We start from the raw sequence: 14,078 nt of genomic DNA on the forward strand, positions 1-14,078 counted from the left end.
ATTCCTATTAATCTCTCTACACTATCCTCCAAAAACCTACACCTTTACTACAAAAAAATACAGACAGACATCACCAGATGGCAAGACCTCTTCCTTTCATTGCTGGGATATATCTACATAATTAAAATGAATATCCTTCATTAACCTGTTCAAGCCTTACCCATTTATTTCTGAATCTGACATAGAAACTACTAGATAAAGCCATAAGGCAATTTCTATAGAAGAATTAATAGCCTAGAATTCACCTGTTAAATATGCTATTATCAATGGAAAAAGAAGGCTGAATCTGAAATTATACAATTATGCAACGTCTCTCTGAAAAATAATGGCAACAACATTTCATAATGTCCCTGCCTGGCAGTCCACTGAAGGATATATCATATATCTTCATAAATTATTCACACCACCTAGGTGCATAACATTAGAATTCTTATTGCCAGTTTAAATCCAGCCATTAATAAATCACTAGAAACTTGATATAAGATTTAAAAAAATGATTGGCATAGTTATCATATACTGCCTTTCCTACTCAAAGACTGGAGTAGCAAAATTTTTACCAGCAATTGAGTGGCTGGATATTCACAGGCTTCAATCCTATCTCAGACTGGTTTTTAAAAATAACCACTTCCTTAATTCAATAAATTTAAACATAAATTTCACTTAGACAAACATTTTTTCAGGTATTATCAGCTCTAACACTTTTTTCATACAGCAATGTACAGTACCATGTTATTCTTGGAACAAGCAGTCAATGAGCAAAATTCAGTGATCAGTTCACCTCTATATTCTATTTGATCCTCCAAAACTACATGTAACAAAAATCACAACACTATATCCTTGTCAGAGCATGCACCAATTGGATCTAAAGACGGAGGAAGCTTGGAATTATTTCAAGTCAAAGTTACAGGAACTATCTGAAGCCTGCATCAAAAGGAAGGGGAAAGAATTCATAGGCAAGAGTTGTAGACCAAGCTGGTTGAGAAAGCATCTCAGACAGGTGATTAAGAGAAAGCAGAAATCCTCCAAGGAGTGGAAGATGGGAGGAATGAGCAAGGAAATATATCTCTTGGAGGTCAGAACATGTAGAGACAAAGTGAGAAATGACAAAAGCCAAGTAGAGCTGGACCTTGCAAAGGGAATTAAAACCAATAGTAAAAGGTTATATAGCCATATAAACAGGAAGAAAACAAAGAAAGAAGAAGTGGGACCGCTAAACACTGAGGATGGGGTGGAGATTAAGGATAATCTAGGCATGGCCCAATATCTAAACAAATACTTTGCCTCAGTTTTTAATGAGGTTAATGAAGAGTTTAGGGAGAGTGGCAGGGGGGCTAATGGAATTGAGGATATGGAAGTAGAAATTACCACGCCCGTGGTGGAAGCCAAATTCAAACTGCTTAATGGGAATAAATCAGGGGGCCTGGATAATCTCCATCCAAGGATATCAAAGGAACTTGCACATGAAGTTGCAAGCCCATTAGCAAGGATTTCTAATGAATCTGTAAACTCAGGGGTTGTACCGTATGACTGGAGAATTGCTAACATAGTTTTTTTTTTAAGGAAGGGAAAAAAAGCAATCCAGGTAATTACAGGCCTGTTAGTTTGACCTCAGAAGTATGCAAGATGCTGGGAAAAATTTTGAAAGAGAAAGTACTTAAGGACATCGAGATTAATGGTAATTGGGACAAAATACAACATGGCTTTACAAAAGGCAGATCGTGCCAAACCAACCTGATCTCCTTTTTTGAGAAGATAACAGATTTTTTAGACAAAGAGAATGCAGTGGAACTAATTTACCTAGACGTTAGTAAGGCATTTGATACTACACATGGGGAATTATTAGTTAAATTGGAAAAGATGGGGATTAATATGAAAATTGGAAGGTGGATAAGGAACTGGTTAAAGGGGAGGGCAACTACTTCAATAAGATACTTGGGAATACACATTTGTAAAAGATAGCAAAACTGATGTAATATTAATTATACTCTTTTAATTAAGAAAACCAAAACAGATTTGGAAGTTTGGTCAACATATGAAATTTCATGATTAGACAAAATTGTGGCAGTTAAAATGAATATCTTACCCTAAATTAACTCCCTTTTCAAAATGCTCCTGGTTTTAGACCCAGGAAGTCTTTTGGGTCAATGGCAATATAAAATAAACAAATTCATTTGGGGAAATAAGAAACCTGGGTTTAAGAAATCTACTTGTCAAAGACCATGGCAAAAGGGAGGACTGGCTTTATCAGCATTAAGCAGTGTTATCAAGCTAGTCAGATTGGAAACCTAATGTACTGTAATGTAATTGAATCCTTGGTGGGCTGGGTGGCCTAATGGTTTACTTGAGCATTTCTGATAAAACATTTGTACAAACAAAATAAGTTTAATAAATGGGTTACAAAAAACCCACTAAACAAAAGGTGAAGCAGCAGTAATCACTGTGAAACACAGCTCAGCACCTCCTATTTAGTAAACTCCACTTTGTTTCATTTATTTTAAAAAAATGAATCAAGACTCAAGCTGCAATGTGAAGCACCGAACATCTGTCTCTACTACACACAGGCAGAAGGTAGAACAATACCAATCATTAACACGAAAGTGCCACTGAATTATTGGTATCTTCAAGGACCCCCAATCATCCTTCGATGTTGTTTTCTTCCATACAGCCTGTTTCTTTACCCTGATTTACTTGTTTATTTGCCCAGAGGTATCTGTGCGCACAAGAGTAACCTACAGCACATTAGACTGGAACTGAAGACAAACTGGAATATTCAAAGGCTAGAGAACCTGAATTTGTCTTATTAGATAGCAGCTGCACTTTGTAACTCTAGGCTTACCCCTGTGAACATTACTGACAGAAAACACTATTGAGAGTCTCCCACTGACTAGTGCAAAAATACAATTCCATTGCATTCACTAATTCAGAAGTAATATCCAGTTATTATAGTGCAGAAACAGAGAAACTCTGTCAGGCAGAAGTTTCATTATTCAGCAGGATATTAAAACTCTGATATCACAGTTGTCAACAGTTTGATAACTTACATGGTTCTGAAAATGATTGCTTCTTGGAGCATATTTTTAAAGACCATTTTAATGCAGTAAAATCTCTTCTGTTAATTGCTAATATTGATTAGTAGCCAACTATATTAATCAACAGCATAGATGGAAAAAATTCAGAGGGGAAAATAACAAAATAGTAGATTGTTTGTAGTGTTGTTGTAGCCATGTTGGTCCCAGGTTATTAGCAAGACAAGGGGGGGTGAGATAATATCTGTTAATGGATCAACTCCTGTCGGTGAAAGAGACAAGCTTTTTTCAAAGATTTCAAAGATAATGGCTGGTGGCTCTGCAATCATATCAGCCAACTCCCTCAGGATTCTCAGACGCATTGCATGGACCTGTGCATGTCCTGTGCATGTCCAGCTTTTCTAAACAGTCCTGAACCTGTTCTCTCACCATTGAGGGCTGCTCACCTCCTCTCCACACTGTGCTGCCCAGTGCAGTAGTCTGGGAGCTGACCTTGTATGTGAACACAGAGGCAAAAAAAGCATTGAGTTCTTCAGCTTATTCCACATCATCTGTCATTAAACTGCCACCTCCATTCAGTAAGGGGCCCACACTTTTCATAACCTTCTTCTTGTAGCTAACATACCTATAAAAACCATGCTTGTTTCCCCTCATGTCCTTTGCTAGCTGCAGGCCCAATGGTGTTTTGGCCTTCCTGATTTCACCCCTGCATGCTTGAGCAATATTTTTATACTCTTCCCTAGTCATCTGACCAAGCTTCCACTTCTTGTAAGCTTCCATTTTGTGTTTAAGCTCACTGAAGATTTCTTTGTTAAACCAAGCTGTTCCCCTGTCATTTTTGCAATTCTTTTTGTACATTGGGATGGTTTGTTCTTGCACCCTCAATAAGGTTTCTTTAAAAGACAGCCAGCTCTCCTGGACTCCTTTCCCCCTTATATTAGCCTCCCAGAGGATCCTGCCCATCAGTTCCCAGAGGGAGTCAATGTCTGTTTTCTGAAGTCCAGGGTCCGTATTCCGCTGCTCTCCTTTCTTCCTTTTGTCAAGATCCTGAACTCGACCATCTCATGGTCACTGCTGCCCAGGTTGCCACCCACTTCTACTTCCCCTTACCAATTCTTCCCTGTTTGTGAGCAGCAGGTCAAGAGGAGCTTGGCTTGTAATCCTTTCTAACATTATTCCTTTTATTTGGCATCTCTTAACCCTATGGCCCATTGTTAATACATTTGTTTTATTTTTACTATTAAACCAACTCAGTGCTGTGTTTACAGGGAATGATATATTCACCTGAATTAGGTTAACAAGCTGTGATGAGCTGTTGTGTTTTTAGAGTAACAAACAAACCTTATTATTTCTGCAAACTGTGCAGGAGGGGAATGGATGTTACAAGCATACTGTTCAAGGAAACTTCAGAACTGGGAGTGTGTTGGGTTCACCTTGCTGGTTGTAACCAAGGCTGAAGGAAGTCAGAGTGGGCTGATGGGGTCAGAGTTGCTGAACCAGGGTTGGCTGCGCAGCATACAGCAACTTAAAGTGTGACCTGCACAGTTGTAGGCCAGCTGTAAGCATCCCAGGCTGGGAGCTACAGCAGTGAAGTATTTTAAGGTACACAGGTTTACAGGACAAGTGATGACACAACCCCATGCTGGTCTGGATTGCACTCCAAACTGCATCACGGTCCCTTAGAATATCTGTTAACTACTTATGCTAAACAATCTGTTCCATCTTGTATTTAGCTGTGACACCCTAAATACCTTTCCTAGAACTGAAGTAGAGCTCTGTGTAGCTTGAAAGCTTTTCTATTTCTCAAACAGAAGTTAATCCAATAAAAGAAACTACCTCACCCACCTTGTCTCACACACTAAAATAGTAGATTAGCAAATATAGCTCTTGACAACTACATGTAGGCAGACTGTCCAGTTTCCTGACCTTCTCCAATGCTTGAAAGTTGCAATAGTCAGTAACCCCCCCAAAAAAGATTAAAGATTTCATAAAACAAAACAGTTGGATATACTGCAGCTAGAGCTTCAATAGTAAGATTCTGCTTTGTGCACTGGAGTGGTGAGTAGATGGTCTGAATTTTGGCTTGAGACAGAATTTCGAACTAGCCAGAATTCCAGCTAGGAGCTTGAGACCATTCATGCCAGAGGGGAAGATCTACCATCTTAGATGCAACTTGCTCCACACTCTATGCCTAGCCACCTACATAGGCTCTTGTGAAAGAATGGAAGGCCATGGCTGTGCCCCAGATAAACTGAGCAAATCCTGGTGGAACCAGTTTTGTAGAATAACTTACACGAGTGACTATAGTTATATCTTAAATTACATTTCAGGGAATGACACAAACATACAAATTATCGGCTTTCACATCCAAGTCATGACCTACTCTAACGTTTTTTTGTTCATAAGAACTTACAAGACCACGACACAAGGTAGCAGGACTGCCACTTCCAATAGCCTTAAAAATCTTCTGTTGCACACAACTTCTCTGTGGCCATTAGCAGAACGCAGGGGGGGGAGAGGAGTTACCAGTTTATAGGGACATTACTTTTAATAGAACACTTTTTTGTATTGCCTTTATTCTGATTTGTTTTGTATACCTTTCCAGACGTTATTTCTTGTTATTGCTGTTATTTCTCTTTTTCTTTTATATACTTACTTTCTTTTGTCTGAATGGAATGTACAATACTAAAGCACTGAAATGTCTGTGATGAACTTTGGGACCCTACAAATAACAGCCACATGATGCTTTCTTTAATATTGGCTTTTGCTGCATTTCATGGGCTGCTTCCCAATCTGTCCCATCACTTTCTTGGGTTCTCTACCTGTTCTCAGTTTGAGCAGAGTCTCTCTCAGGCCTCTTGCCAGGAGACTTTCTTAGTCTCTGTCCTGATTTCTCAGAGGCTTCCCTCATGCCTTTTTGCCTGGAGGACTTGAAATAGTTGACTTGAACCCCTTTTAATCAGGGTTCTCTCTCCCAGGCCTCTGTGCCTGGAACGCTTCACAATCCTATCCCTGCTTAAGCACGGTCTCTCCCCAAGCTCTTTACTTGAGGAGTTTCACAGCTTTCTAGTCCTTCCTCGCTTTTCTGGTGCTACCCAGCAACTGATCTGTTCAAGCCCTGCAGAGTCTTTTAATTGAACCTGCTGCGCATTGGTTGGTTGCTTCCCTGCAACCTTTTTTGGCAGACCCGGAGGACCCACCTTCACCGCTCCTTTTCTGGGGTGGGGTGGGGTGTGTTAGGATCACGAGGTCTCAGCAGAGGGCCCAACACATTCCATCACAATGCTCTATATGAAAAAACTTTATTTTAAAATTGGTATAATTTGAATTACCTGACTACAGTGACTTAAGCTAGGGAAAGCGGGACAATTCAAAATCTGATATCAATGACTGAGCTTCACATTCTCCGCTCCAGCCTTATTCTCCATTTTCTTTTCTTGTATTTTCCCTATCTGTATGTATTATGAGTGTACTAAGGATGAAAATAAGAGGAAACATCAATTTGTAATACAGAATTTACAAAGTTCAGATCCAGATCTGGAGACAGACCTCCCAACAGGCATATGAATAACTTTATAAAGTTACTCATGTGCATAAATGTTTGGAGAATTGAGGCCTCAGGATCTACAGGGGTAAACTGGCTGGGTAACAGCCCAAGACACTGCAGAAATGAAAAAGTATAATTCACATTTTTTCAGGACATTTACCAGACATAACAGGATGCTACCAATACCCCAGGCTTTCTGTCAAGAAACATGCTTTCTTTGGTGTTAGCTGCACCATTCTTCCACTGAATGGATAGACTATGTAAATGCAGAGAATGAAGAATATACAGCATTATTTGCATATTTTCAGATGTACACTTTTGAATTTATCAATAAGTTCATAAATATTTATTTACATCATCTCTATAATCCACCAGATAAAATCACCATGAAGATGCAGGTTTGGGGCTCTTCATTCAACTTTTACTAAAGGAATACCAGCAAATCTATTATGGAGCGTATTTTAGATCCTGATCCTTGTAGAATTTTTTTTTTTTTTTTTTTTTTTTTTTTTTTTTGTTTAAATTGGTAAATTAACCTATTTGTGTTTGTGTCTTTTTAAATAAAATATTTTAAAAACAAAGTAATATTTACAATATGTTGCTAGTGGAAGAATGTTTTCATTGAAGTTCTCCAGTTCATGAAAAATTGTCAGCCTTTGGGGGTCATGTAAGAGAATTCGTTTCAATCAATTTGTCCCTCTTTACCAACCATGGAATTTGGAGTCCCTATAACTTCCTGGCTGTTAATGTGGAACACGTACCACAGATGAGGCCAAGTGGTCTGGAGAAACAAGCCAAAGGCAGCCTAAACTTAGTTCTAATACTGATTCTGCCACTCAGTCACTGTGTGGCCCTGGAAAAGTCATTTAACCTTTCTGTCTCATATTATACGTTATTGAACGAGAGTTTACCTGCCTACCTCACAAGGATGTTGTAAAAATTAAGTAATTAAATTGATGTATAGTGCTCGGAACATATAAAAGTACTAAGTATTATTATAATTAGAATGGCTAATTTTACACAAAACAGCCAACATCCACCACGTTCATGCTTAAATTACCTGACAATCAGATGTATTCAGTGTACATTAAGAATGTAAATGTTAACAATAAAACTGTGGTTGAACTTTAAATTTTTGTAACAATTCTATAGTAATGAGCCTGATGCATTCCTCACACTGTAGTTCTCCACAAGATTTGCCACAACACACGACTGTGCTATTAGAATTGCATGTTAGTCTGTGCACAGTTAGCAGAGAGCGAATGGATTGTAACAGCAATATTTTTACCATATTTTATAATATACACTGCCATGTTTCTCCAGCATTGTATACCCATGGGAAAGGAAAGCTTTCATTTGATTGATCATAGTGACAGCATTAAACATATTTTTATTAGTACAAACGGATCAAGCAGAACATCAGAGTCACAGAGTTATAACACTGAGGTGACATCTTCAAAGTGATTTTATTTTCCTACAGTTATTTTGACTGTTGAAATTTTCATTATGCTGCTCCTGGTGCTTTCTTGTTTTACAGCTTACACTGCAGTGTGTATAGCTAATGATTTCGAGACCATCATATGGTACTGCTTAAACCAGCCACTCATCTGAAAATAAACTGATGAATATTATTTTATCATGTATTGGCCAGTGTGGCAATTATCGCACTTTCAAGAGCCATCTCCATTTATTATAGAAGAGGGTGCAACAAGGCGGAAACTCCAGGAACAATGGGCCATGAAAAGCCTCCCTGCTCATTCCAAGATTATCATCATTCTGGCCACTAGTCAACTGCATCAGTTAGGAAGGTAGTGAAAGGAGTCTGAGTAACAGAATTAGGATATTTTTTTTAATATGTACTACAATATGAGGGGCCAGATGCTGAAGATCCCTGAACTTCAATGTGGGTCTGCCCACATTACATGTTACAGGATCTGGAGCTATGCTGTTTAATCACCTCTTGTCAATAATGACTCATAACTCCATTGACTGGTGCTTCTATTCAACCGTCACCTGTTTTGGTACCTGAGGAAACAAAGTATGATTTCTTCCACAGGCATTGAAGATGGATTTGATTTCACATAAAAGCTGGTATTTTCCCCCTCTCTATCTCTTGGAATCTTGCCTTTTGATCCAGAAGGGTGTTTCTGTGATGTGCTATACTATATATATTATGCATCTGCCCTCATGACCGCATCCCAAACATTTTAGGGCTCAAAGCTGCATTTCAGAGTGGTTTAAAAATTGTTCTCCATGACATTTGTTAGATCATTTAGCTTCTAGCCTAATGCCAAAATAATGCCAACAGAATAGTGCCTTATGCAGAATAAAGAGCTGCTCAAATACCTGTGGTTACAGTGCTGGAACATCTGCATCAGAATGTAAAACTTGGTGCCATTCCTAGAGAAGAGAAGCAATGTTAATTCTGGTCAAACTCCTCCATCTAGGTCAAATGAATGTCAGCATGACATATTTAAGATGCATATGAATTATGAGTAGAAGTTTTGAGTTGATAAATACATTTACAGTTCATATGTTATGCCCATTTGAAACTATCTGGCCTGTAGGATTGAGACTTTAAAGGAGATTTTCTTTTTTCCCTTCCTGCTTCTCACCAAAATTGAGTGAGGTATCTCTGAATTAAAATACAGAATAATTGTATGTTATGCCTCCAATTAAGCGACACATTTACAAATAATTTCTCACTACTTGCCTAGCTCTAATGAGGATCCATGGCGGTTCCAGGAATATGCAATGAATTTAATCATTTACATTTCAGATGTAAAATCTACTAAGGAATCTTGGTACTTTTATTAAAACTGCAATGTCTCTTATCTTCTCACTCAGTCCTCTTGAGAGACTTTGTATATGCCATGTTAATTTTGCATTTCCTCAAATGTATTTAAATGTATGCACTTTCCAATGGTCACAGATTAATGGAAGGAAACTAATAAATGATTCATAAATACATGGCATTTATTTTCTAGGGTAAGGTGGAGGTGAGCCTAGTACACTTTGAAATGAAGTTGCTTGCTCTCTTTTTCTTTGTCCCTTAACACAGCTTTTAATTGCCTGCAGACACAGGAGTTCTAATAGACCAGAGCTAATAATGACATACAGATCATCGTGTCAGATTGGACATGACACGTTTAGAAATTAGCTAGTGACCCTTCATCAATATTAAAGCATTTCAGGTGTATGCAGGTTTGCCCAGCGAGAAGAGCAGTCACCTAACATGGTCATTAGTATTGACAGTTTGGCCTTTCCCCTTCACCTTTAGTTAAATTCTAGGGTTTGGAAGGATACAAAATGTAAGCAACTATTAAATGTATTAATCATATGTTCACAAGCAGAACAATTGCTCAATGAGTAGCTGTGGTATATTAGCATAGTATGCAATTAAGAAAAGGTTTTAGCACTGTACAGGTTTGAATAGTTGAATAGAAAGCAGCTTCCTAACACCGAAGAGACTTAAGCATACATTGTATTTGGACTGATGGTGGTTTTAGAGGAATAAAAAGGCTTATTGACTATATTAAAGTGAAAAGTATAACTTCATTTTTAAAGTCTCAGTCTCTTTATCAATGAATTAGAGATTCAATGGAGAGAGGAAACAATGCAAATGCCTGTAAGATTTTTATGTGGGATAACTATTGAAAATACCCAGGAAACTGTTATTCCCTCCTTTTGAACTCTCAGAGTTACAGCCATTTTTTGTCATGCTCCTTTATTGCTAATTGGGTTTGTCTGGAGAAGGCCCAAGCATTTGAATATGGGATCCTGTCCTCACTGCCAATCTTCAGGTTTCTGCCTTATGCTTTGATCCCCCTCATCCATGATATTTTCTTTGATGATGACCATAATGTTCCCGGTTTCCAGATAAGAAAGTAAGATGTGTATGATCACCACAGTCGTCACCTCTGGGATTTAGTACAATAGCTGGAAATGGGAAGGGGAAAGCATGTTGGCAAGAACTGTGACAAGTACCTCCCTACCTGTCAGCTTCTGAAGACAGAGGAGCTGATTCTCTTTGGGGGTTGGATTTGGTCCAAAGTGCCTTACTTTATTGTGTTTATGTCTTGACTGGCTCAGGCAACATGCTAGCTTCTGAACCCAGATCTTGAACGCACCATTCAGAAATCATTACATTACTTATTTTTAAACACGTTGCGAGAGTATTCCACTGATTTCATTGGGTTTATACCAGGGAGTTAAAGTGAATTGTATGCACAGAACTTTCCCATACAGCAGGATCACACCTATAGTAAAAATAAGTATATAATGAGAATTGTTATATGTTTTCTACAGTAGTCTGACAACCTCACTAAAGATCCTAAAAAGTTAAAGATAATTGGGCAAAAAGGCACTTACAGGGGTGATGTCCCATGAAATCTCCCCTTCCAAAGATGTCAAAGAGAAGTTGTTTTTCTTACAAAGGTCTCCATTTTGCTCCCCTTGAACTCACAGGATGAAACCCTGATTCCACTAAAGTCAATGACACAATTCCTATTGATTTCAATAGAGACAGAACTTCACTTCTAGGAGTTGTGGCACTGACTGTAGTGCAAGCAAAATCAAGCCCTACACCACCTGGCATTTTAGGATTTTTCTCAAACCTTGAGTTCTATTTGTCCCTTTAAACATAATTAAATTAAACAGATAATTTATAACCTCCCCACCACCCTCTTCTTGGCTGGCGTTTTGTGATATGTGAACATTCAGTTATTTTAACTACGGCCATGTCGACACTTACAAGTTTACGGCGGCACAGCAGTACAGTTATAGCTATGCCACTGTAAGAGTGCTCATGTAGCTGTGTTATGCCGATGGGAGAGAGCAGTCCCGTCGACATAATAAAACCAGCTCAACAAGCGGTGGTAGCTATGTCAGTGGCAGAGCATCTCCCACCGACACAGTGCTGTGCACACTAACACTTATGCCAGCAAAACTTATGTCGCTCGGGGGATGTGTTTTTTTCCACACCTCTGAGCAACAAAAGTTTTGCCGACATAAGTGTTAGTATAGATGTGGCCTAATTCCTGGGAGTCCCAGCCTGTTTGGCTGATTCCAGGAATTGAACTGCTGTTTATTTACTGTGGTATAGTTTGCATTATAATTGATATCTCTTATTTGCTAGAACCCCATCTGCTCTGTTTAACTGTGAGGACCCTTGGAGATGATTCAAATGATATGGTTCTCCAGCAGGTTGTTTGGGCTACGGGGTAAGATAAAGTCTAAGATAAAAATTACTAATAAAAACAAATTTACCTGTAGAGTTCTATTGCTACGTTAATATGACATTTTCTTCAAGGTTTCTTACAAGAATCAAATTGAGAAAATCATACTTTGATTGTAAGCTCTGAGGTAAGGACTAACTTTTTTTGTTTTGTGTTCTGTGTTTGTACAGCGCCTAGCACAATGAGGTCCTGGTCCATGATTGGTGCTCCTTGGTGTGACAGTGATTCAAATAATAAATAAATAAAAACAATCATAATAGAGGGTTAGCTGAGGAATTCATGTAATTTCCAGTAGAAGACAACAGGAAGACCCCTGGTAACAATGGAAATCTCATACCTTCTCAGCTAGCTCTGATTTTCTTCCTTTGTCTTCAGTCTTCACTATGGAGCCAAATGATGTGCTTATTTCTATAAAGTGGACCCTAAGTGACTGAAATGACATCCACAGTCACTTCGGTACTTTTGAAAATTCCCCCAATAATAATAATAATAATTAGCTATAAGAGCTAAGTATCATTATTATTATTATTATTAGTGGGAGGATTTTCAAAAGAGCCTAAGTGACTGTGGATCACCATAGCTATGGACAGCATTTTACACACATACAGTAAAACCAGACATCTGCTTTTAGAAGCTTACAGTCTAACGAATTCATATCCAGGCATCTTCAATTCTGGAGTCTAATATGTTATAAATCAAATAAACGGCCTTTAATATCTTCTGCCAACCTTGAGATTCAAACCCAGATGTTTTGTGACATTAGTAAGGGTTGAGCATACTGCTCGAAGGGAAACTAGATTCAGAAAACTTAGGATGAACAGCATCTCCCAGCTACTATGTGCACGAACACTGAGATCGGATCCCAAGATCATGCAAGCTGATTTCTGTAAATTGCATTGTTTTAAGGTTTTTGGTAGATTGTCAATAGTGAGCTGTCTAAAGTCTCATCTACATTGGGAACATTTTGCAGTATTAGCAATGTTGGGGTCTTTAGTGCAGCATCTCACTTACACTGCAGAAGAGCTTCTAACATGGCTAACATTTTTATGGAGCCTCCCCAGGTCTCCATGAAATCTCAAAAATAATTGCCAGTGGGTCATAAAATTCATTGGTTAGTCCATAGCACATTAGGCTGCATGTCATCCAGACCAACTTTTCAAATGTTCCAAGTATTTCCTTACCTGCTCTTACTAAATGTCTATTTCTACATAGTCTCACTAACAAGAAGATAAAAATGTTTGGTTTTAGATTGTTTTTATTTTTCTTAAGTTTACTCTGCCACAGGCAATAATTTAGTAATTAATTCTGACTATGCAATTATCCTGCAATGCAACAGCACAGCTAAGAACCAATGGAAGTGCTGGGTTTCTCCCTTGTACACAGTATAGTTGTAACCATGTCGGGCACAGGATATTAGAGAGACAAGGTGGGTGAGGTAATAGCTTTTATTGGACTTGTCTCTCTCACCAACAGAAATTGGTCCAATAAAAAATATTACTGAACCCCCCTAGTTTCTCCCTTGTATTTTGTAAATGTAATTAAGATGAGAACAAATAGTAGAATAAACTGTTTGAGACTTAGAGTTTAGGTGTGAATCTTTCCTTTTGTACATAGTTTAATCACCCATAAGATATTATAGAGATAATTTGGTTTCTTTTTAAACCATCAGTGCTAGGAAGGCCAGAAAGATATTACAGTCTCTGTACTCCACTATAATCTTCTTTTAAACATTGGTCACCTGCTGTGTAAACAGGAGTTAAGTGTGTTTTATGCCATATACTTGCCAGTCCCATAAGGATTGTACTAAGATCATAAAAGCCTTTTCATTTTATATTCTTTACACAGTACGATCAAGACTATTTGACTCAGGCAGAATTTATGGTTCATGAAACAAAAGGATTCTATCATTCAAACAGTTCCTCTTTTCCTCTTTAATCTTTTGGCATGTTGTCTGCCTCCAACTCTATCATCATTCAAGTTTGCCCATCTAGTTTTGCTGGCAAGACCCTGAAGCACCCAAGGAGAGGTTGCTTTTTGCCAATCTCCATGTGTCAGGTCTGCCATTTTCCCCATTCTCCTTTCCCTCATCTCATGCAGTCAGGTTTTGATCTTACAAGCTATGAAAGGCTGGGCTTGCTCAATGTTTGCATGGGAGTTCTGTGTTGAAGATAATATTTACTGGGTATTTATGAGGCATCAACTTATGGTTAGCTCATGTTCGTTTATGGCTGAAATTCAGCACATCTCACAGCTGGGGCGCCAACTAAT

This window comes from Emydura macquarii, unplaced genomic scaffold (genome assembly GCF_026122565.2).
Source record: "Emydura macquarii macquarii isolate MOO-44397 ecotype Brisbane River unplaced genomic scaffold, CSIRO-AGI_Emac_v2 contig_2422, whole genome shotgun sequence".
Classification (NCBI taxonomy): Eukaryota; Metazoa; Chordata; order Testudines; family Chelidae; genus Emydura; species Emydura macquarii.